Consider the following 24,516-nt stretch of genomic DNA (forward strand, 5'->3'; position numbering starts at 1 on the left):
TGAAATCCCTTGTAATGGGTAACAATATCTTCCCAGTGGCATCCTTGATGATTTTGTGCTTCGGTCATAGTTTTTTTATCAATGCAATCATTGAATTTGTATTCATGAAGACATTTAGGACTACTAATTTGCTAATGTTGTAAGTCCATGGATTACAATTAGGTTATGGCTTGTTCCTCTTTCTATAGTGGTAAAGAACTATATCAAATCCCCTCATTGGTGTCCATATATTTCCGAGGCCCTCATTCTTATCTCCCAGTACGTCTTATCTTACTTGTGAGGATCATTTGGATTTTGGGCTAGAATTGGGAAATTGATCCTTTAGATCCTAGTTTAGGTTTCTCCCCTCCTTTTTCTTCTTTTCAGGTATGGGTTCTTGAGAAACTTCTATTTCAGTGGTTTCCTTTTTCTTTTTTTTAGCCCTCATTTTCTTCGAAGTACCCTCCATCATGCATAAATGTAGAATTAATCAAAATATTTTCTTCACAGATAAAACTTACTTGCAATCTAGGAGTTAAATCTGATCCTTTACCTTCTCACCTGGCTCAAAGTTAACTTTGTATGCGCTGTTTGAGTTCTACACAATTCACTTCTTAAAAATCTAATGAAACGCTGCCTTGAATATAGTTGTAGAATGGTAATGGATGCTTTAAATTCAAAGTCGTGTGATATTGACATTAATCTTGGTGTTCATTAATGTTAGGGAACTCTACCCATTGCCTTACTGCCACCTAAGTCTTTTCGGTGAAACTTGCTAGTCATCAAAACTCCTAATCCTTTCTCCATTGTTTGTGATTTCATCGAACTATAAATCCTTATTGGTATAACAAATTTTAGTTATCCCGATATGACCTTGTTTCGGTGTAAGATTGGATTTTGACATATGTGTTAGGTCCCGGAGACAAATGAGAGAGGGGGGGTGAATTAATTGTCAAATAAATTCAAACTAAAACAACTTAACCAACTTAATGCTTAATACCGGTAAACCAGTCTTTTCTGCCGATAGACAGTTTTATCAGTTAATTGCAATACCGGTAAAGATTAATGCATGAAATAAAAAGACAAAGTCATCCACAACACATAACAACAATATTTGTATGTGGAAACCCTATAAGGGGAAAAACCAATGTGGGAAACCTTACCCACTATCAAATGATACTACTATAGATAGTAAGTGTATACAAATGGAGTCTGCACATGAAGAAAGGTCAAGCGCCTAGAGCTCACTACTCAAACACAAAATGGGAGTCACACTGACTACAATTGGATGGTTAAATCCAATATGAATGTACTACTCAAATTAGCATCTTACTATGTAGGATTCAGTACTGGTGTAGTTCTGATTGTCTTCACAAAAACCTCCTTCATCCTTCAAATGACGTCTGTGTGTATAGCTCTTTCTAATCAATTTACAAATAAAACAATATTCTATGCAATAACTGATTCAACATGTCGGCTTGATACATTTACAACAATAATAAAACATCTCCATAGCATGTTGTGCTGATGTGGAAAAGATAAACCTACCAGTGTATAACTTGGACCTATTTGCTGGTAACAACAAATATGCAAATACCAATATGCCAATAAACAAATCTTCAAGGCAAAGTTTCCAAATGATGTCATCGACATAACTAGGTGTTCTTCATGCCATTCCAAGTGTCGGTGAACATTATATCCTACCGGTGTACCAGATACCGGTGACTATGCATAAGTCACTTGCTTGCTGGTGAATGTCGTTGTTTCTCCAAAGTGCCAAAGTTGATAAGTGTTAGTAGGTGTTGACATCAATGAAAAAACCATACCAAAATACCAACAATCTCCCCCTTTGGCATTGATGGCAACACAAGATGGAAAAACCATCAAAGTGCCAAAACAGAAATGCCAAATACCAAAAACCAACAATCTCACAAAAGAGATCATAACTAGAAATCAAAATACAGATAGAGAGTAATCAGTCTCTCCAAAATAACAATCTCTCCCCCTATGTAATGCCCCGCCAGGAAACCCCTAAGGGTTTAAGTTAAAAACATTCAATTAGAGTGTAAATATTTTTTTTTTAAATAATAATTAAGAGCGTAAATGAAAAGTTACAACATTAAGATAATTTGGAGTTATCTGAAACTTAGATAACACAGCGGAAGGCTAAACGATCCTAAGGAGTTTCTCAACGCGATTACATAACCTTACACCTAGCTCAACTTGCATCAATTGATCCAATAAACTGGATGACTTAATTACGAGATAATGCTTAAGGCTTGATTATACATATGTTCAAAGATTTGACATCTTATAATAGATAGGAAGTGTTCATTTACTTTGGGTGGTTGGGAGGCCATCGAGAGGTTATTTTCTCATTGCACTTTTAATTCATAATTTCACTAGGAGGCCTCCCAATTAGGTTCAAGCATTTAATATTACGAAGTTCATTTATTGGTTTTAGGGTATCCATTCACAATTGATATCATCCTTTAATATTAAAAGTATGGCTAAAAGATGAGATACATTCATTAAGGAATAAACTACAATTAATAGAGTGAGGTCCCTTCATTTGATTTCATGCAAAGCCAACTAATGAGTTGTAGTTCTTTTATGAAAGATATAATGTGAGTAGCCATAGTATTCGTTGAAGTTTAATAATGCTAATAGATGGCTAAATTCATTAAGGTGAAAATGTATTAGGACACATGAGAGCATCCCTTAAATTAAAATATAGTTAGCAAGATGATATTCATCATTACATGATTAAAACATGAGTACATAGTGACGTTCTTTCATTAGGATTAAAGTATAATTATCTTATTGCATGTCACTCCTTTTTCATCAAATAAGGTTAACATGAAGAGATACATTTACTAAGGTTGAGATAAAATCAACTATACCCATACTTCCCATTTTAGTTCCATTTTAGCAATTATAAGGGATTCTTTTATTAAGGATTACAATTATGGATAAATAGTTGAGTCCACCCAATTATCAAGTTAATTTTGGTAAGGATTATTGTTAAGATTAAAACGTGATATAACTAAACAAATTCGTCCAATGTAGTGAAACATAATTAACATGGTGTTAATTCATTTAAGAAGATAAAAGTAAATACCTATATGATGTTCATCCTTTAGATTTCTACTTAGAAATTATGACATTAATTCTATCTTTTCTTCCCATACTCATTTGTTCAATTCACATGCTTAATAACAAGTTAATCCAACGATGTAATCTAGCAAGATTCTTTCCACTATTACAACTTTTAATTCACATTTTCAAAAATACTTTTCCATCATCTCATTTACAATCTTTCATGAACCTGCTTACTACATTTGACAAGATGAATAATTTTATGCACTTAGATTTAAATTCATTAAATTCACACCATGCACCTATACAAGATATCCACCATACATAATAACTTAAAGCATGAAACAACGGAAACTAAAACATCGCATAACACAGAAATGATCTCGGAGTTCACCCCTAAAGGGCCACATCTCCGGGTCTGCTCAACTGCAAGACTCCTTTGGTATTATATTGTTAGGAATACATAATTTATAAGTCTTTTACATCTTTGCCACTTAGGCGAACACAACCAATATACAACTGACACCTCGGTAGGAATTTACATAATGATCCCTTTTGAAGTGGATCCAACTGAACACTTCAAGGAAATTTCAAGTACTAATGACTGAAGATTCTCTGACTAGGGACGTAATCGGCTATGACCAACACAAGTAACTAGATGGCAGGGTCCGAAACAAATACATCAAGGTTTGCTGCCACTCTAACAAGGCAAATACGGAACTTAAACTTACAACATATTGCTTTAAAACGATACGATTTCAAAATCTACATGCATCCTACTAGCATGTCGTTGAAGAAATAACAAACTATACGAAGATAAATTTAGATTCAAATTTCATACTCTCCTATACTTTAGTTTTCATTTCTAAAATTTTCGGAAGATCATAATTCATTCAAATCAAAAGACAATGCTTATTTAAAAGAAATACGACGTCTTATTAAAATATATTTCATAACGTTAGCAATGGTGTTTTATTTTAAAGGTCTCCAAATACAGACAATATTTGATCTCTTCTCCAAGGATTACCTTTCCTATTAACGAAGTTCCAAATTTAAACGTTTGTTAATATCAATTTAATAATCCAAGATTATTAAATTTTAAATACTCTACAATAATAAAAGAATATGCAATCTCCATTATTTAATACATATATATATATATTTAGCAACTAAATTCTAAATATATAAAACAAAATAGATTTTTCTACAAATTTATTTCAACTCTTTTATACTTTCCATTTGTTTCTTTCATTTTATAATTGTCAATATCATATATTTTTTTTTTTAACACAAAAATAAAATTAAAACAAACTTTATGCTTCCCCTTTTTTTTTTCTTATTGCAAACCCTAGTCCTTAACGCAGGACCCTGCGACCCACAATGTGGACGCAGGTTCTGCGGCCCACACTGTGGATGCAGGCCCTGCGGCCCACACTGTGGACGCAGCCTGCGGCCCACATTGTGGTCACAGTCCCTGCGGCCCACACTTTGGTCGCAGCCTGCGGCCCACAATGTGGTCGCAGTCCCTGCGACCCACACTGTGGTCGCAGGGAGGCTGCAAAATATGGCGGCGCCGTGGGGGGAAGAAATGGGGGAGGGGGCGGCGGCGCAAGCTGAGCTTCGGCTCCTCTGCCCGCCAAACCCTAGCCCCAAACACATACAATTTTTTTTTGTTTATTATTATTATTTTTTTTTAATAGTTTTCAGGCAATATAATTTGGTAATAATAAAAATACATAGCCAATCCCCAGATACATGTCCCACAGTCTTATAGACAGTGATTTAAAGCATGTTCCAGCAACTTCTCCTATTTTGAAAGGAAAACACAGTCCATTTAATTTCAAGCTTGCTCATAATAAACAACCAACTGGGAGACCATTTTTTTTTTTGACATAAACATGAACAAAACAATCCAAAACAAAACATAAAACCCCAATCCAAAACAATGTTTGCATTCCATTTTCCACACAAGATCCAACAAATAAACAAGACGGTGGGTTGGAATCCTACTTCCAAATGCATTCCGGGAAGAGATTTTGACGAAGAGCTCCACCTGCAACTCCAAGCAAATTCCCCATCTTTTCCAAAAAAAACCAAGCTCCCAAGAAAAGAACCCCCAAAAACCTTTTCAAAGTAGGTTAAATGTGAAACCCTATTTTTGCCCTAATTTTCAATTTCGAATTTAGGCATTAATTTTTAAAATGAAAGAGAATGAAAAATGAAAATCATTCCTTTCCATTATTCAATCCTTCTTATTCGTTTTTTTTTTCTTTTAAAATTAAAAGCTTCCATTTCTTATTTAATTCTAATTTTAAATTTCTTCATATTACTTTAGCCAATACTTTATATTTTGAACTGTTAACAAGGGTGAGGTATTTAAATTAATTTAAACTTCAAAAATCAATCCTTTATACTATATCAATTTTGCAAGTAAAAAGAATAATAATTTTCTTTTAAATAATAAAATTTATCCTTTCTATTCCAAAATGCGAAAATGATGAATTTATTTCTATTTCCCAAACGAGTTTAAATCTTTCTTTTCTAAAACGCATAACTCATTAAATCCGTTATTATTAAAATTAACTATTAAATTAACTCGCTATAACATAATATGGCGACCTTTTTAATAAATGATTATTCTCATGAAGGAGATCTATTTATTCTAATTTTCTCAACTACAAATGCGTAAATGAGCACATTAATCCAAGTTAAATACTTTAAGCTTGCTACAATAATGATTAAAGCGATCTCTTTAAATTAACGATTAATCGTATAAAAGAATCTACCTATTTTATTTTTTTTATTTTTAAATTACTACTGCGTACCTCTACTCATTAACTTGAATTAAAATACTTAGGATAGCAAACTCCACTTACCTCGCACAAGGCACGCAAACCGAGGAAGTCCACCAAATCACCCGACATGCAACCCAATGAAAAGAAAGCCCCACGAACCACACACGACGCTCTCCCGACCATGGCTAAGGCAAGATGAGAGTATTATGACCACCAAATCCGAATTCTAAGGATGAAGGAGGTATAGTCAACCCTGCAAATTCCCAAAGAAGATGAACCTCGGCCTAGGCGATGTTGTACCTGCAATCTCCTGCACCCATGAATTCATGCAAGCATACATATACATATACATATTGAATGAAGGCGTTAGCTCAAGATTTGTCACAAGGGTTAGGAACTATTATATTTACACAAGAATCGATGCAAAAGCACAATAATAAGTATGCACAATTATTTATTTTATCTAAACTACACATTGCATCACGGTTAACCTACCATTCAAGAATGCCACATAGGAAGTCAACCAAGGTCAAACGGGTTTTACAAGTCCAACTAGGGTAGGGGCATTACATTCTACCCCCCTAGGCTCCGACTTACTCCTGGAAGTCGCAAAGCTAAACGGAGGTCCTGCAACACTTATTAGCCCTTAAATTCAATTAACAATTATCAATTTACACAACCTACTTTTTTGCCATCCTCTTAGAACATTATTCATAAATCCTCTACGAGTGTCATCATTCATTAACAAAATGCATATAACATCATTCACATCTAAGAATATTCTAGAATTTACACACAACCATGGTAGAGAAACGAGAATTTTCCCTTCTTATTACACCAAATTAAAGCAATTAAAATACATATAGACACAGTTATCATACTCATTTATCAAACATGACAAGAAAATATGCTCTCAAGGTCAATTTCTTTCACCAATTCATCTCTTTCACAAAATTTTATCATATAGAACTAGCTCCAAATATCAATTTCTACAGCCAAGTTAACTTTCGTCAAATAAGAGCAATGTAAGAACTCAATTGTTTACACCTTTCAGACATACAAGAACCTTTCCAATGACTATGCCCCATAACATAGTGACAAGTTAACACCATTTAATCCATAATTACACATAATATCCATCCACAAGATTGGTTTGCACAACACAATAGGCCACATGTGAGCATGTCTAATGCTCGGTCAAAGGTAACATATATGATCCACATCTCTATGCCTACTCTCAGAATAAATACATGATCAACAAATGTCCAACATCTCACTCGAGGGCTTGATGGTGCTAGGGTACACCATAGCGGTGCTACCTTCCATACAAGTCCCTCGTGATTATCCCTTGTTGTGTAAGGTGTTTAGCCTCCAAGAGATAGTCACCACTCATAGGTAGGTAGTGGATCCTAGCTGTCTCACAGCCTCACATATCTCCATCCTCAAGGTTCCCTGCGCCTACTTCCTCGTATACACTCATCCAAGACCATCTCCTACATTCTTGGAGAGGAATTCACATTGCAACACAAGACCAACATACGAAAACAACAAGGATAAACTGGTTTAGCCACCAAAGTACAAAAGAATAAAGATAATGATTGTCAATTCCAACAATAAGACAAGAAAATAGTTTCCGGATTTGCAACATCTAATCAAGTAAGATCAAAATTGCAAGATCGTGGCTAAATTGTCAAGGTCAAAGTAAAATAAATTGCTGGCCCACAAAGAAATAAATAAATAATTAAAAGAAAATCATAATTGCACATTACATCACTACATGACTAGTAGCTAGCCACCAACGAGGAAGGAAGGAACAATCGTCTAGCTATCCTAGTAGCTCATCATGTGGTGTGGCCAAGTCACACATCCGCATGGCATGGCAGTGTGCACCTCGGCATCACCCCGCATCACGTCGTCATGCGGCATGGCTCTACCCTATACCTATTGGTAGGCCGCATGGAATGTCTACTACATCCCGCATCATGTCCCAGCACGGCATGCAATACTCCAAGCGGACAAGGCATGCAATGGACGTATCCCGCATGGCAGTGCACCCCGCAGATAAGGCATGCGTCGGTCACACCCTGCATAGCGATGTTCCTCTCAGGATACTCGCCGTATGCCAGAGGTATACATGGCTAAGGTCTACCCACAAGTCTACCAACACTATCTAGTAGGCAACTTATGTAAGGAAATAACACGCCTCTCATGAAGACAAGGCAACAGATGCTCCAATAAAATCCATCAATATGCTCAAAAACTGTCATCTATATGCTCAAAATAAAGGATAGGAATTAGGCTGGCACACATGAACCTCATAGATTGGTTCATCACAAGGGGAAGTATTGAGTACACCTAGGTTACAGTTTCATTACAAAACTATATTTTTTTCCTCAAAATAGGGAAGCTAAAGTCGCTTCGCGTCGACATTACTCGTATGCTGTTCATACTATTCAAGGAATGGTGACTTCTACTACTACCCCTCCACATACTGACTTATCAACAACCTGTGGGCTGGCACTTAGTAAGGAAACAAATAAGCAACATCACATAGATAGGTATGGTTTCCCATACTCATGAGCAAACATATCCCCCATGGTTGATTTCTTCACCATCCCATGGGCACACATAGCAAGTACGGGTTTCTTACAACACACACAAAATAGCACCATTACTGGTTAGTCACATTTACGGGGAGTACTTTACATTATGCTAACATATACTTAAGGGAAGTTTTAATTATGCTTTACACATGAATCACCAAACAAGGTTTACTCTAGATACACGTTCTGAAATTCTCAACAATTCAAATTTACACAAAGAAATAACATCATTCTGATATCTTGCTCAATTTCCCCTAAGCATTTCCATTCACATTACTAACTATGCAATTTCCTTTTCCAAGATGAAAAAACTTTCCCCTTTTCAATTAGAAGCCCAAGGCAACATACCATTTCATATGCATTATAAGAATTTCTTTAAATCACTGCATTCTAAATAGTATTTCAAAAACAACAATTCCTATATTTTAGACAAGAGGAGGAAAAGAGTTGGAAATTCAACTATTTCCTACGAATACACAAGAATTTCAAGATCACACCATATTGCTCAGATATAAGTCTATCATTTTAGTTGCATGGTTTTCATTTCGCTATCTTTTTGGAAGGTGCCCAAGCATCCTAACATGACATTTCTAATCATTATTGTTGCACTATAATGTTCTAGTTTTCCAATCAAGAATTCAAGACAACCAAATTTTCTTTTGTAATACAAGTCTTCTTGAGCACAATCATCATTCATAATACAATACAATACAATAACACATCAAATTTAACATTGAAATTTCATAATACGACAGGGAGGAAAATGAAGAGCTATCTACTAAATTTTACATATTTAATGCATACAATTCAACAAGTCTTTCATTTACTCTTTCCTGGACACAATAAGGCAATTATCTAAATCCAAAGCAAGTTAAATGGTGCATCACATAATAGGTCCTAAATCACACTAGTTGAATAATCACATAAAACAATCTTTCAAGGAGCACATTAATACACTCCTGAAGCTACTACAACATGTCCTCTTTTGGTATTCCTTTCACATCAAGCAATTTTCACAAAATCACTATGCACATTTTACTGCACCTTACTTAAGATGGAATTTATTTATATTACTCCTATCAAGCACATGGAGAATCCTTTAATGCAAACATACAATTTTCTATCATTAACCAAGAATTAACTCCCAAACCATTCCCTTTCACAATCTAAAACACAATAACATTATGAGGCTCACACAAGGGCTCAAGAAATATCATCCTTTCTCTTGCAAAAAGAAAACTTAAATAAGAGATAACTACACATATCAATTCCTTTTAATTTACTAGAGAGAGAGGAGACGAGTCATAATCACTCAATGTACTACATAATAAGCATTAACATTTGCCATACTAGTCTTTCAAGTGGACAATCATTAAGATAGATCAAAACCATAAACAAGCACATACTGTACTTTTAGATTCAAGATATTACCAATCAACCCAGATGGATTAGTCAAAAGAGTAAAACAAATCAAGAATGAAGGTACATACGACTCCCTTTCAAGGTAAGAGAAATCGTAGACCAAGACTTCAATAAGCAGACAAAACACCTATAATTATTCCCAAAACACCCACATCAATAAGGTGAAAACAAGGTGTGAACACACACGTTACAGACGAGTAGGGGTTGATAAATCACACCCTCACATCAAGGTGGATAAGCATACAACACAAGGTAGACACACACACACCAACTAAGGGCACAAGCGAAACCAGAGATCCCAGTGTTGCAACATGGGCTCTGATACCAAGTGTAATGCCCCGCTAGGAAACCCCTAAGGGTTTAAGTTAAAAACATTCAATTAGAGTGTAAATATATATTTTTTAAATAATAATTAAGAGCGTAAATGAAAAGTTACAACATTAAGATAATTTGGAGTTATCTGAAACTTAGATAACACAGCGGAAGGCTAAATGATCCTAAGGAGTTTCCCAACACGATTACATAACCTTACACTGAGCTCAACTTGCGTCAATTGATCCAATAAACTGGATGACTTAGTTACGAGATAATGCTTAAGGCTTGATTATACATATGTTCAAAGATTTGACATCTTATAATAGATAGGAAGCGTTCATTTACTTTGGGTGGTTGGGAGGCCATCGAGAGGTTATTTTCTCATTGCACTTTTAATTCATAATTTCACTAGGAGGCCTCCCAATTAGGTTCAAGCGTTTAATATTACGAAGTTCATTTATTGGTTTTAGGGTATCCATTCACAATTGATATCATCCTTTAATATTAAAAGTATGGCTGAAAGATGAGATACATTCATTAAGGAATAAACTACAATTAATAGAGTGAGGTCCCTTCATTTGATTTCATGCAAAGCCAACTAATGAGTTGTAGTTCTTTTATGAAAGATATAATGTGAGTAGCCATAGTATTCGTTGAAGTTTAATAATGCTAATAGATGGCTAAATTCATTAAGGTGAAAATGTATTAGGACACATGAGAGCATCCCTTAAATTAAAATATAGTTAGCAAGATGATATTCATCATTACATGATTAAAACATGAGTACATAGTGACGTTCTTTCATTAGGATTAAAGTATAATTATCTTATTGCATGTCACTCCTTTTTCATCAAATAAGGTTAACATGAAGAGATACATTTACTAAGGTTGAGATAAAATCAACTATACCCATACTTCCCATTTTAGTTCCATTTTAGCAATTATAAGGGATTCTTTTATTAAGGATTACAATTATGGATAAATAGTTGAGTCCACCCAATTATCAAGTTAATTTTGGTAAGGATTATTGTTAAGATTAAAACGTGATATAACTAAACAAATTCGTCCAATGTAGTGAAACATAATTAACATGGTGTTAATTCATTTAAGAAGATAAAAGTAAATACCTATATGATGTTCATCCTTTAGATTTCTACTTAGAAATTATGACATTAATTCTATCTTTGCTTCCCATACTCATTTGTTCAATTCACATGCTTAATAACAAGTTAATCCAACGATGTAATCTAGCAAGATTCTTTCCACTATTACAACTTTTAATTCACATTTTCAAAAATACTTTTCCATCATCTCATTTACAATCTTTCATGACCCTGCTTACTACATTTGACAAGATGAATAATTTTATGCACTTAGATTTAAAATCATTAAATTCACACCATGCACCTATACAAGATAACCACCATACATAATAACTTAAAGCATGAAACAACGGAAACTAAAACATCGCATAACACAGATATGATCTCGGAGTTCACCCCTAAAGGGCTACATCTCCGGGTTTGCTCAACTGCAAGACCCCTTTGGTATTATATCGTTAGGAATACATAATTTATAAGTCTTTTACATCTTTGCCACTTAGGCGAACACAACCAATATACAACTGACACCTCGGTAGGAATTTACATAACGATCCCTTTTGAAGTGGATCCAACTAAACACTTCAAGGCAATTTCAAGTACTAATGACTGAAGATTCTCTGACGAGGGACGTAATCGGCTATGACCAACACAAGTAACTAGATGGCAGGGTCCGAAACAAATACATCAAGGTTTGCCGCCACTCTAACAAGGCAAATACAGAACTTAAACTTACAACATATTGCTTTAAAACGATACGATTTCAAAATCTACATGCATCCTACTAGCATGTCGTTGAAGAAATAGCAAACTATACGAAGATAAATTTAGATTCAAATTTCATACTCTCCTATACTTTAGTTTTCATTTCTAAAATTTTCGGAAGATCATAATTCATTCAAATCGAAAGACAATGCTTATTTAAAAGAAATACAACGTCTTATTAAAATATATTTCATAATGTTAGCAATGGTGTTTTATTTTAAAGGTCTCCAAATATAGACAATATTTGATCTCTTCTCCAAGGATTACCTTTCCTATTAACAAAGTTCCAAATTTAAACGTTTGTTAATATCAATTTAATAATCCAAGATTATTAAATTTTAAATACTCTACAATAATAAAAGAATATGCAATCTCCATTATTTAATACACACACACACACACACACACACACACACACACACACACACACACACACACATATATATATATATATATATATATATATATATATATATATTTAGCAACTAAATTCTAAATATATAAAACAAAATAGATTTTTCTACAAATTTATTTCAACTCTTTTATACTTTCCATTTGTTTCTTTCATTTTATAATTGTCAATATCATATATATTTTTTTTTAACAACAAAAATAAAATTAAAACAAACTTTATGCTTCCCCTTTTTTTTTTCTTATTGCAAACCCTAGTCCTTAACGCAGGACCCTGCGACCCACAATGTGGACGCAGGTTCTATGGCCCACACTGTGGATGCAGGCCCTGCGGCCCACACTGTGGTCGCAGTCCCTGCGGCCCACACTGTGGTCGCAGCCTGCGGCCCACAATGTGGTCACAATCCCTGCGGCCCACACTGTGGTCGCGGGGAGGCTGCAAAATACGGCGGCGCCGCAGGGGGAAGAAATGGGGGAGGGGGTGGCAGCGCAAGCTGAGCTTCGGCTCCTCCGCCCGCCAAACCCTAGCCCCAAACACATACAATTTTTTTTTGTTTATTATTATTATTTTTTTTTAATAGTTTTCAGGCAATATAATTTGGTAATAATAAAAATACATAGCCAATCCCCAGATACATGTCCCACAATCTTATAGACAGGGATTTAAAGCATGTTCCAGCAACTTCTCCTATTTTGAAAGGAAAACACAGTCCATTTAATTTCCAGCTTGCTCATAATAAACAACCAACTGGGAGACCATTTTTTTTTTTGACATAAACATGAACAAAACAATCCAAAACAAAACATAAAACCCCAATCCAAAACAATGTTTGCATTCCATTTTCCACACAAGATCCAACAAATAAACAAGAGGGTGGGTTGGAATCCTACTTCCAAACGCATTCCAGGAAGAGATTTTGACGAAGAGCTCCACCTGCAACTCCAAGCAAATTCCCCATCTTTTCCAAAGAAAACCAAGCTCCCAAGAAAAGAACCCCCAAAACCCTTTTCAAACTAGGTTAAATGTGAAACCCTATTTTTGCCCTAATTTTCAATTTTGAATTTAGGCATTTATTTTTAAAATAAAAGAGAATGAAAAATGGAAATCATTCCTTTCCATTATTCAATCCTTCTTATTCGTTTTTTTTTTCTTTTAAAATTAAAAGCTTCCTTTTCTTATTTAACTCTAATTTTAAATTTCTTCATATTACTTTAGCCAATACTTTATATTTTGAACTGTTAACAAGGGTGAGGTATTTAAATTAATTTAAACTTCAAAAATCAATCCTTTATACTATATCAATTTTGCAAGTAAAAAGAATAATAATTTTCTTTTAAATAATAAAATTTATCCTTTCTATTCCAAAATGCGAAAATGATGAATTTATTTCTATTTCCCAAACGACTTTAAATCTTTCTTTTCTAAAACGCATAACTCATTAAATCCGTTATTATTAAAATTAACTATTAAATTAACTCGCTATAACATAATATGGCGACCTTTTTAATAAATGATTATTCTCATGAAGGAGATCTATTTATTCTAATTTTCTCAACTACAAATGCGTAAATGAGCACATTAATCCAAATTAAATACTTTAAGCTTGCTACAATAATGATTAAAGCGATCTCTTTAAATTAACGATTAATCGTATAAAAGAATCTACCTATTTTATTTTATTTATTTTTAAATTACTACTGCGTACCTCTACTCATTAACTTGAATTAAAATACTTAGGATAGCAAACTCCACTTACCTCGCGCAAGGCACGCAAACTGAGGAAGTCCACCAAATCACTCGACACGCAACCCAACGAAAAGAAAGCCCCACGAACCACACACAACGCTCTCCCGACCATGGCTAAGGAAAGATGAGAGTATTATGACCACCAAATCTAAATTCTAAGGATGAAGGAGGTATACTAAACCAATTTAATTTCTTTTGCTTCAACATTTTCCCTTAGAAAATTCAGTTTGATAGAAACATGTTTGGTTTTAGAATGTAATACCAGATTCTTAGATATATAAATTGTTGTAGTGTTATCACAATAGATAGTAATAGGTTCCTTGCATTTTACCTTTATATCCTTCAACATTTGCTTAAACCATAGTACCTATGTACAGTTAGTTGCTGCTGCAACATATTCTAATTCTGCTACTTATAGAGAGTAATCAGTCTCTCCAAAATAACAATCTCTCCCCCTAGGAGTAACATGTGTTTTCCTTGTGTTTTTACATACCAATCTCTCCCCCTTTGACATCAAATGCCAAAGCAATATAAAGACCATTTTACAGTTACAAAATACTAACCATTTCACTATGCCAACTACTCCCCCTGAGAAGTAGCTTTCCATCAAAGCCGGAGTAAAATATTTCTCTGTTAATTCTACTGATTGATGACTATCATCAACTATATAAGTTTCTACCAATGGGGGTATGACCCCAAGCTAGTCTCTGAGATATTCAAAAGTCTCCTTAAGTAGAGGTTTAGTGAAAATGTCTGCAATCTGCTCTTTAGTATTCACATAAACCAATTTAATTTCTTTTGCTTCAACATTTTCCCTTAGAAAATTCAGTTTGATAGAAACATGTTTGGTTTTAGAATGTAATACCGGATTCTTAGATATATAAATTGTTGTAGTGTTATCACAATAGATAGTAATAGGTTCCTTGCATTTTACCTTTATATCCTTCAACATTTGCTTAAGCCATAGTACCTATGTACAGTTAGTTGCTGCTGCAACATATTCTAATTCTGCTATTGATAAAGATGTACAACTTTGTTTCTTACTCAACCAAGAAATTAATCTGCTTCCAAAAAAAAATGCTCCGTCGGTGGTGCTTTTTCTATCATCCAGATCTCCTACCCAATTTGCATCTGTGTATGCACATAATTCAAAGTTTTCATCTCTAGGATACCATAATCCAAGATTTGTAGTGCCTTGCAAGTACCGGAAAATCCTTTTTACTGTCGATTCATGATTTTCTCTAGGATTACTCTGAAATCTTGAGACAATACATATTGCATTCATGATATTAGGTCTTGTTTGTGTCAAATACAGTAAACCTCCTATCATATATTTTTACCTAGTCGGATTAACAGGTGTAGATTCATCCCTTAGTGATAATTTGTCATTTGTAGCCATAGGTGTGCTTACCAGTTTAGAGTTTTCCATCCCAAATTTCTTTAATAACTCCTTCAAGTACTTGGATTGACTCAAGAATATACCTTTATCAGTCTGTGAAATCTGCAATCCTAAAAAGAATTTTATTTCTCCAATCATAGACATTTCAAACTCTTGTTGCATTTCAATAGAAAATTCTTTACATAATCCATCTTCTCCTCCAAAGATTATATCATCAACACAAACTTCTATAACCAAGATGTCATCATTAGTCACTTTATAATATAAGTTGCTATCAACATTACCTTTAGAAAAACCAGTCTTCAAAAGATACTTATCCAATCTTGCATACCAAGCTCTTGGAGCTTACTTCAACCCATACAAAGCTTTCCTTAACCTGCAAACCATATCTTTGTTATCTGTTAATAAAATCCACCAGGTTGTTCAATGTAAACTTCTTGTTCAAGATCTCCATTCAGAAATGCACATTTAATATCCATTTGATATACTTTGTAGTTCTTGTGTGCTACAAAAGCCAAGAATAATCTGACTGCGTCAATTCTAGCTACCGATGCAAAGGTTTCATTATAATCAATTCCTTCTTTCTGAGAATATCCCTTATACACTATTCTTGCTTTATTTTTTATTATTTTACCATCTTCATTAAGTTTATTTCTGAATACCCATTTTGTTCCAATCACATTTTTGTTTTTAGGCTGGGGAACTAATGTTTAAGTGTTGTTCTTCTCAATTTGCTCTAATTCTTCTTCCATAGCTTTAATCCAGTGTTTATCTTCACAAGCCTCATTAACTGATGATGGTTCAATTTGAGAAATAAGACATACCTCTTCATTTGCTAGTCTTCCTCTTGTCATAACTCATTTATACTTGTTTCCAATTATTTGATCTTCAGAGTGATTTAGTCTTACATACCGGGGTGTCTTTATTTGTTGTTGTTCCTCAGTTACAGTGGAATTTTCAGATGATACAAGTGTAACTGGATCTTCATTCTGTATCGGAGGGTTCAATGTAGGTTCATTTGTTAGTATTTCTATTGCCGGTTCAGAGTCTATATACCTTGAAGTTCCTCTGAATTGTTCATCAATCTTCACATTTGTACTCTCAACAATTTTCTGCAATCTTTTGTTAAAACATCTATATGCCTTACTCTTAGATGAATAACCAAGAAATATTCCTTCATCACTTCTAGGATCAAATTTGTCAATATACTCATCTCTTCTAATATAGCATTTACTTCCAAATATTCTGAAATATTTAAGAGTAAGAGTAATACCAAACCATAGTTCATGAGGGGTCTTACCAGTTTCACCTTTGATGTGAACTTTGTTGAATGTATAGACCACTGTACTTACTGCCTCTCTCCAATACACATGTGGTAGATTTTTTTCTGATAACATACTTCTAGCTGCATCCAAGATAGTTCTATTTTTCCTCTCTACAACTCCATTCTGCTGTGGTGTCCGAGGTGCTGATAGTTGTCTTCTGATTCCATTCACATCACAGAATGCATTAAATTCCTTAGATGTAAATTCTCTTCCTTGATCTGATCTCAGACATTTGATTATCTTACCAGTTTCATTCTCTACCATTGCTTTGAACAGTTTGAACTTTCCAAGTGCTTCTGATTTTTCTTTGAAAAAAGTAACCCAACACATTCTAGAGTAGTCATCAATGATTAGAATGAAATATCTATCACCTTGCAAACTTTTAGTTCTAGCTGGACCACATAAATCAGTATGAATTAAGTGAAGAGTATTATTTGATTTTTCTGGAATACTTTTAAAATTAGATCTAGCTTGTTTTCCAAATTGACATTCCTTACATACTATATTGTGAGGTTTGACAATCTTAGGTAAATCTCTAACTACCTTTGTAGTACTTATTTTTACCATGCAATCAAAATTTACATGACAGAGTCTCTTATGCCATAGCCAACTTTCATCAATATGTGCAATCAAGCATGTCTTTTCACTATTATTCAAATGAAAGATGTTATCTCTAGTTTGATTACCAGTTCTATTCATGATTTTGTATTTTCCATACTTGAATTGTAACTGAAATCCTTTCTCAACTAATTGACCAACACTCAAAAGATTATACTTTAAACCTTCAACATAGTAAACATTGTCAGTATTATGCTTACTATCAAGAGATATTGTACCTTTACCTTTGATCAAACAAGCTTTATCATCTCCAAATCTCACTAGACCTCCATTATATTCCTGAAAGTTCAAGAATTTGCTTTTATCACCAATCATATGATGTGAGCATCCTGAATCAATGATCCATTCATCCTTAACTTCAATTTTGGCTGCCAAGGCTTGTTCTACCAATTGAATAGTAGGTGTCGGTTGATCTTCTATTATAGTAACAAAAACCCATCCATTGTCTATTGGATCCTCATCAGAATCATCAGTCACTCCTTCATCGGCAAGATAACAAGATTTGTCTTTGTTCTTCTTAAATCTGTATCTCTGATATTCAGGGTTAGGCTTGTATGTTCTCCTAGCTTCTTCTCTTAGTCTAGCATGTCTATCAGGGCATCTAGAAGCCATGTGACCAATATTATTACAGTTGAAACATTTAAAGGGTGCTTTACCTTCATACTTACTTCCAACTGGACCTTTAGGCATTTTTCTTGCAAATAGTGCTGCAAGTTCTTGAAGTTCTTCATTTTCTTTCTTTCTTTCCTCAAGTTCTCTTGCATAAAAGGATTTCCAATCAGACTTGTCAAATGATGGTGCAGATGATGTTGATGCCTTAAAAGCTAAATCTGTCTTTATAGTAGCAACAGGACCAAATTCTTCAATTTCAAAAGCTGAAAGTTTTCCAATCAATGTATCCCTAGTTATTGATGTATTAGGCATTGTTCTTAATTCATTTATAGCAGTAACCTTCATTTTGTATGCCGGTGGCAATCCTCTTAAAACTTTTGAAACAATTTCATCTTCACTTAAGGTTACTCCACAACATTTAATACCCAAAACAATTTCATTAACTCTTTCAATAAAAGTAGAAATCCTTTCATCTTCTTCCATTTTCAAATTTTCATACCTAACCCGAAAGCTTTCAAGTTTTGCAATTTTGACTGTGGAATCTCCTTCTTTCAGTGTTTCCAAATGATCCCAAATAGCTTTAGCAGTTGATCTATTTGATAATCCCATGATTTGCTGATCTAATAATGCACTCAAAAGTGTTTCTCTTGCTTTGCAATCATTTTCCTCATCTTTAGCCAAGTTAGGTGGATTAGGCTTATTCAAAGTAGGAGAAGTATAGCCATTCTTTGTAACATCCCAGATGTCCTTTCCAATGCAATTCAGATGTGTCTCCATTCTGGTCTTCCATATGCCATAATTGGTTCCATCAAGTTTAGGACTGTCCTTCCTGAAATATTTAGTAGACATTGGATCTCCTCAAGTTGTTAAACTTCTACAAAAAAAGGATTAAGCTCTGATACTGATTTTTAGGTCCTGAAGATAACTAAGAGCGGGGGGGTAAATCAATTGTCAAATAAATTCAAACCAAAACAACTTAACCAACTTAATCCTTAATACTGGTAAACCAGTCTTTTCTGCTGGTAGACAATTTTATCAGTTAATTGCAATACCGGTAAAGATTAATGCATGAAACAAAAAGACAAAGTCATCCACAACACATAACACCAATATTTGTATATGGAAACTTTGTAAGGGGAAAAATCACGATGGGAAACTTTACTCACTATCAGATGATACTACTATAGATAGTAAGTATATACAAATGGGGTCTGCACTTGCAGAAAGGCCAAGCGCCTAGAGCTCACTGCTCAAACAAAAAATGGGAGTCACACTGACTACAATTGGATGGCTAAATCCAATATGAATGTACTACTCAAATTAGCATCTTGCTATGTTGGATTCGGTACTGGTGTAGTTTTGATTGTCTTCACAAAATTGTCCTTCAACCTTCAAATGATGTTTGTGTGTATAGCTCTGCTTAATCTCCCATATACCTTCACACATTTCTTTTTCGCATTCCACACTCGATCTTACAAATAAGATCTTACATTTATATCATAACCTAAGACCAATTTTAGTAGGTCAGCTCTAAAGGATATTACAATAAAATCAATTTACAAATAAAACAATATCCGATGCAATAACCGATTCAACATGTCAACTTGACACATTTACAACAATAATAAAACATCTCCATAGCATGATGTGCTGATCTGGAAAAGATAAACGCGTCGGTGTATAACCTGGACCTATTTGCCGGTAACAACAAATATGCAAATACCAATATGCCAATAAACAAATCTTCAAGGCAAAGTGTCCAAATGATGTCTTCGACATAACTAGGTGTTCTTCATGTCATTCCAAGTGCTGGTGAACATTACATCTTGCCGGTGTACCAGATACCGGTGATTGTGCATAAGTCACTTGCTTGCCGGTGAATGTTGTTGTTTCTCCAAAGTGCCAGAGTTGATAAGTGTTAGTAGGTGTTGACATCAATGACAAAACCATACCAAAATACCAACAATATGCACATTCCTTCTTTGTAGAGTCCATTCATCATACCGATATCTGTTTTAAGTGTCTATATATTGGTGTAGGTTTTAGGGCTATATTTCAACAATTTTCATTTTTGCTATAGCATATACTTTCAGTATAAGATTCACACTCTTTCTCATAGAAACTTCCTAGAGTTCGTCATAGGTTCCTGGCCAGTTTTTTCGACACTTATCTAATCACAGAAATGGGGCCCACCAGTCTTTTCAGTATATAAGTATATTTTAGCGTAATATTTCCACACTCTAAAATTCTTTGATCATTATACCGAAAACCCATATTTTTCAGTGAGGTGGATAGACACCTACTCTGACATCGCCAAAAATCCTTACATTTTATGCTTTTGGTATAGCTTATATGCTATCACCCGATAAGTTTTTCCTTTTGTTGTAGTTTACTCTTTCAGTATAGCATTATTGTATTCGGCAGAACCACAACACTATGCCGATAGATAGATTTTTGCTAGAGATTTGCAAGATTCATACTAAAAAGGGCTTATCGGTATAACTTACCATTTAGCCATATTGTTTCCTTTGTTCACCAGGGTTGCAGGCTATTCCGAAAAGTCATTCTTTCATTGTAATAATTGGTGAGCTTTTTTGATACAAATTTTTTTGCACAATGAAGAATATAAGGTGATCTTCTTGGTTTCATGAATTGAAATCATGGATCATCATTGATTTCTCCCTAGTGCTAAGTTCTGGGCTCAACTCTTGTAGGAGACACATAGAATCCATGCCTTAGACTATTCCTAATGATCTTAATTACTTTGTTATTCATGTCTTTCATTAATGAACTTGTAACAATAATAACCTCACCTGATAAATAAACCATTCTTCTCAAACAAGTGTTCATAGGGATAGGTTGAAACATCTGGAATTATGCTTTTAGGATAGGCTTTTCCCCCCATTTGAATACAAAAGATTTGTGATGACAAACAAGGAAAGTGATCTCAAAATTTTACAAGTCAGGAAATGATAGATTTTGTTGGCTTGATGATGATTTTGTTGATGTAATAGGTTGATTGATGACTTATCTTTTGTTTTCATTGATGGCAACCATGTTTTTTCAATCATCTAAGTCATTTAGTCCAACTGATAAAGCTTAACCAATAGTAGAATTAGTTATACAGTCAACTAGTAAACAGTGACAGTGTTATGATCAAGCAACCGGTACAGAAGATTGGTGAAGAAGTAAGTGTTGTGGTTTGGTACACATTCTTATGACATTGTTAAGAGTCTATGACTTGAACCACATTGGCATATTCAAAGTATAAAGTGATTTATGATCAGAAGAATAGTGATAGTCATGAAGAACACAGAACCAGTAGAGAAAAGTTACTTAGATCAGTAAACTAGTAATATTTTTGTGTTGTGTTATGTTTTTCTGACATAAGGAAAGTGTGATAAGAAAGATAGACTAGATACATTGAACCTAGGAAATTGTTCCAAGGGTTCTTGGCCAACTTAGCAGAGTTGTTTATAAAAAGGAGTATATTGTGTGATGATGTATCAGATATTAGATTCATAGTGAGAATTTGATTGTGCAGTGAAAGAAGAAGCTCTATAGTGATGTTTAGTCGGTGGTAGAAGCAGAACTAAAGCGGATCTAATTAGGCACATAGGTGCTATATGCAGATCAATTAAACTTGTTGTTCCCTAATAGTTGCAGCATGATAAAATCCTCTCACATGGTCACTACTAATTGGGTACGGTAGGATCCTCATAGGTCTGAAGGTTAAATCCTTTAATAGGGTCACACATTAACTTGTGTTGTTTAAATCCCATACTTGGGTAGCTCCTAATAGGGCTAGTCCTAATAGGCCTTATTACAATAGCTCTTAACTGGGCTAAGACACTCTTAACTGGGTGTGCTCCTAATAGAGAAGTTGTAAGACCTTACTAGTCAGATCCCTATTCTAAAGATAGTTGATCTTGTGGGTACCAATTCCCACTATGGTTTTTCCCATTTGGGTTTCCACATGAAAAACATTATGTTATGTGGTGCTTGTGTTATTGGTTGTTAGCTTATGTATTTATTTTCCTTGCATTCTTGTTAAGTTTCAAGTTGATTAAAGTGGTGATCAGATTTATACAGTTTTTTCTTGCACTGATTCACCCCTATCTCTCAGTGCCCTATAAGTTTATCAATTGGTATCAGAGCATAATTCCCTTAAGGCTTGTATAATCTAAAGAAGCCCTAGGTGAGTTAAGGGTCAAGTATAAAACTTCATTGGCTAAGAGGAGAGAGATGGCTAAATAGATGTATGAAATTAGTGAAAGTAGTTCATCTAGGGAAGTAAACATTGATGCATTGGCTATTGAGGTAAAAAAGTTTAATGTTGAGAAGTCAAATCTGAGGAGAGAGCTTGAAGCCCTAACATTGGTACCTTGCATGCACATCTTCATGAGGAAAAAGAAGAAAAAGAAGAAATTCGGGTTGATCTAGACATGGCTATGTCTCTTAGAGAAAGTTTTAAGAAGAAGAATGAATATCTTACTAAGGAGTTGGCTGATGCTAATGAGATTCTAGCTAAATACAACAAGAGTGCTACTATGCTTGATGAGAAGATCCAGTCACAAAGGCAGAATGGAGACACACATGGCTTGGGATACACTACCTTTGAGAAAGGAGAGCCTTCTGGTACTAAGGACACTTTGAATGAAGGCAAATCTGCACCTAAGAACAAGAAAACCACTAGTAAGAAACCCTACAAACCTGTATGCTTTAATTGTGAGAAGGTTGGTCATACTGCTAATGTTTGTAAAAGAAGATCTATTTCTTTTGATGGTTATAGACCTAATGCTTATGAGTTTTATAAGCCTAGAACTTTTAATGGTTATTGCTACACTTGCAACAAGTATGGGCATAGAGCTATTGAGTTTAGGAATGGAGCAAACTTTCAAAGATCTTTCATGAATTAGAGATCTAGTGGTGAATGGCAGAGATCTTTCAATGACCAAAGAAACCCTACTTGGTAGAGACCCTATGTGAACTAGTCTAGTCCTTATGAGATGGAGTATAGACAAAATGTGACTTGTTCAATTTCTCACAACTTTGGACATGTTTCTTTGAATTTCCAAAGAAGAATTGGTAGAGGCAATGTTGGACCCTGGAGAGCATTTGGAATGACTTTTTTTCATTGTCGCAAACCGGGACACATTGCTAGGTTTTGCAAAGAAAGGATGAATCAACCAGTAAATGAGTCTACTTACCAGAAAGGGAAGAAGAAAGTTGATGTGGAAGAGACTAGAGTAGAAATGAACAAGATCTAGAGAAAGAAGAGTGATGAGAAAACTAAAGACAAATCACCAGAAGATTCCCATTCTTCATCTAATATGGAGAATACATCACCAGTAAACTAAGATGTTATAAATCTTAGGGGGAACCTCTTGTCAGATCTATTTGTGGACCCCCTAAATGACTGTGCGGTAAGATAAATCTGCATGTTGTGATGCTTTATGATGTTGTGAAGTGATTTTGTGATCAAACTGTTTGATACGATATGAGAACCGGTAATGAGTTTTTGGGTTGAATGAAGTTTAGGGTTTGTTCAACTGGGTATAGCATTTAATGTTGTTGGTAAAAGGTAAATAAAAGGATATTTTTCAGTTTCATTTGTTACCTTGTATTTTTGAGAGCATTTGGAGAGCGACTGAAGTAGAGAAGAGCTTTTGATTGCACCATTGGCAAGATTGATTCAGAGTTTAAGAGTTTTGTGGATTTGCAAATCGGTGAAGTGCATTCAGACTGGAAAGTGTGTAGAAACCCTAGCTGCAAAGGAGGAAAAGGTATTTATCTGGAATTTGTATTTGTGTTTTATATTTTGAGATGGATACACCACACTTTGTTGATATTACTGGAAGGCCTCAACTGAAATTCAAGAGGCATCCACTCAAGTCAATTAAAACCGATCCTAGTAGAGCCTTATCCAGTGTACCATATGGTGTGTTGCATGTTGAAGATGTTAGATCCTACATTCATTGCAAACTGGAAGATTTGGGAACATTTTCAATCTTCAACCAATTCCAAAAAATGTGTGACAAACAAGGTATTTTGAATGATCAATTCTGAAGGATTGTTGACAAGGGTTTTCACCATGAGTTGAATTTTATTGATGAATTCGAAGAAGACCATATCAAATATGTGTTGAGTATAATACATGATCAGTTTATGTGGCTTGATCGACCACATAAGATTACAAAGGAATCTATTCATGTTGTCACCGGATTGTGTGCAACCGGTGAAGTTCCTATGCTGAGGTCAATCTCATAGGATGATGTAACTAAACTGACAGTCTAAATGGGATGGATGTGCTATGACAATAAATG

Source organism: Cryptomeria japonica, chromosome 6 (assembly GCF_030272615.1).
Source record: "Cryptomeria japonica chromosome 6, Sugi_1.0, whole genome shotgun sequence".
In the NCBI taxonomy this organism is placed as follows: domain Eukaryota; kingdom Viridiplantae; phylum Streptophyta; class Pinopsida; order Cupressales; family Cupressaceae; genus Cryptomeria; species Cryptomeria japonica.